The sequence below is a fragment of the Cyprinodon tularosa genome, unplaced genomic scaffold, assembly GCF_016077235.1.
Source record: "Cyprinodon tularosa strain WSP-4 unplaced genomic scaffold, ASM1607723v1 ctg1160, whole genome shotgun sequence".
Lineage (NCBI taxonomy): Eukaryota > Metazoa > Chordata > Actinopteri > Cyprinodontiformes > Cyprinodontidae > Cyprinodon > Cyprinodon tularosa.
The window spans coordinates 28,783-31,804 of NW_024037960.1; positions in this window are offsets into that span (position 1 = coordinate 28,783).

Consider the following 3,022-nt stretch of genomic DNA (forward strand, 5'->3'; position numbering starts at 1 on the left):
TGTGTGCTACAAGTTTGGAGGCACTAAAATGATCTATAGTGTAATTATTGGCTATTATATGCTTATAATAAAGATGAATAAATCTCCAAAAATACAGTTTGGCCTATCTTCCCAAAGTAAGAAAGAAAAGAATGTTAGAACTTTAAATATACAGTCATATGTTTATATAACTATTTTTTAAATGTATTACTGCTTCAAGGCTGCACTTTAAAATATGAAATTGTCTAGAGCTGTTCAAAACGAAATTTCTTTTTATTTACACTTCTGTATACAAAATGACAAAATAAATCTGTCTAAGTCTCTAAGTCATAAGTAATTCTTGGCTTTTTATATGCTTATAACAATGAAAAAAAATTGAGTTTAGTTGTAACAGTTGTAGTGTAAACTAGATGATGTTATCTATGTTTGGAGGCACTACAATGATCTATAGTGTAATTATTGGCTATTATATGCTTATAATAACAAAGACAAAATCTCCAAAAATACAGTTTGGCCTATCTTCCCAAAGTAACAGTTGTAGTCTGATCCAGATGAAGTTATCTGTTTATCTTACAAGTTTGAAGGCAGTTCAATGATCTATAGTGTAGTCGTTGCTCATTTTATACTTATTCTAATAACAGAATAGAGGTGCCATTTGTCATTTAGGCTTTTGGAAATTCCTCAGAAAAGTATTATTTTCGAATCCAATGAATGTGATAATAATCCACCTCTCCTTGGTGACGCTTTTGAATATTTCTCTCTGATTATTCTGTGAACTGCAGACGGAGTATGTTTGGAGCAGTGTTCTCCCCATAGAGTCCAATGTAATTCTCCCAGCCCATAGGAGACTCGATTTTTGGAAACTATGGTTGTAACTCACTGGCTTTATTGCTCTGGTGTCTGTTTTGTAGAATAAATATTTCGCCGAGTTATTAATCCGGAAAAGCCGAATCTGTGAATATTTTTGCCAACTTTACTGCAGTCTCGCGATGCTGGCTGCGTGTCTGCAGCGGAAGAGAGATGTTGGTATGTATGTTGGTGAGAAAAGCAAAGATATGCTGACGAGAAAAGTATGTGGTGAGAGGAAAGGTGACTTAAAGGTGCAGTCTGTTACATTGAGAAGAGAGCAGACTTCAACTGAAAATTTGAAGAAAAACAGGTTTCACGCCACTCCCCCACCCTCTCTGCTTCACTCATGCCCCACCTCCAAGCTCCACCCCTCTCACAGCATCTGCGCGGCTACCGTATGCGACCAGAAGCGGCAGGTTCAGCGGTGAAGCGGGGGGGGGGGGTGATTCAGTGTGTGTGAGCTGTGATTGACACTCCATCAGACGCTCCTCTGGCTGTGATTGGTTGTTTTGTCTCGTCCCGAATTATTCTTTCCAGATTGAAATACAGGCAGTGTGCGGGACCAATTGAAGCAGTTTTTTTCACAGGTTACATATCACATGTACTGCTGTCTGGGCATAGGGACAGTTTTAGCCAATATGACAAAAAAGTGATTTTTAAAAACTTACAGACTTCAGCTTTAAACCTACACTATACTAAGTTATAATAATGAATTTTATTTCAATGGTGCTTTTAAAGAAACAAAACTCTAAGCTTTTAAAGGAAATTAAAAAGTCACAGCAAAAAAAAAAAAAATTAATTATAAAAAAAAAAGTAATTAGGGCATAAAATAAGATGAATTTAAAAGTTTAAAACAGAAAAAACTTGTAAAATGGAGGAATTAACCTTAAATTAAATTACAAAAAACTAAATTAAATTCTGAAAAGTATGTTGAGAAAAAGGCAAAAGTATGTTTGTGAGAAAAGCAAAGATATGCTGACGAGAAAAGTATGTGACGAGAGGGAAAGGTGACTTAAAGTGACCGAAGGATGAAGTGGGGCGACTGACCAGACGACATTCCTTTCCTGAAAAGGCTTCTTCTTTTATATGGTAAAGATGAAAAACTTTATTTTATTTATTTTTATTATTATTATTCATTTGAAACAATGAAACTCTTCCTTAAACTAACAATTGTTTTTTTTTTTTAATCCCTTCCTTCAAACATGGACTCCCTGATCGGAGCCGCTCCTTGTGGAATTCAGACCTGGAGGAGTTGCCCCCCCTCCTATCAGCCCGTCGGAGAAAGACAGCCTGCTTCAAGCATCAATCTCCCCCTTTCTGCATCTTGCAATGAAGAAAATGCTGCTGACAGACTGACTTTCTTGACATAAATTTATCTATAGGAAGATGAGGGTGATAATGTACAGTCTGATTGGCTTTCACTAAACAATGATTGTTTTAAGGTCAGTATAATCATTTCTAATTACAACAAGCCTTAAATATCTAAACCAAGAGTTATCTTTTTAAAAGAAAAAACTCAGCAGCAACTACCTTTTCCTGTCAGCTTCAGGACTGGAAAACAAAACGTTTTTTATCAGGCCCACTGCATGAAAAGTGATTTTCGTCCCCGTAAACTCCCGCAGATCTGCCTGATTTTCGTCAGTTTCCGACAATTTGCAACCCGTGCTTGTCCGCGTTTGTCGTGCCACAAATTGTCGGAAACGTACTCTGACGTATGTGGAGAGCGATCAGCTGTACTAATGGCCCTAATTAGCATATGAATGCAGCAAACCCGCGCGGCTGGCCAGGTCTGGCTTGAATAACCTTCTCAGTATTGGCTGAAACCACTATTCTCAAAGAAATGAAGTCGCTCGTGATTGGCAGCAAAACCACACGTGGCAACGCCAGGCTTTAATTTTCTTACTGAGTATTGGACGGAACCACTTCTTTTTAAACAAGTAAAGTCGCTCGTGATTGGTTGGCATATATATATATTTACATATATATATTTATTCATATATATATATATATATTTATTTATTCATTCATATATTTATTCATTCATATATTTATTCATTCATATATTTATTCATTCGTATGCTGTGTATTTATGTTATCCTACACGACTACACAATTATTATGCTACCATCAAGGACATGAATGAATTTATACAGGAAATGAACATTTGCAGGAAGCTGTTTATGCAAAGAAAGAG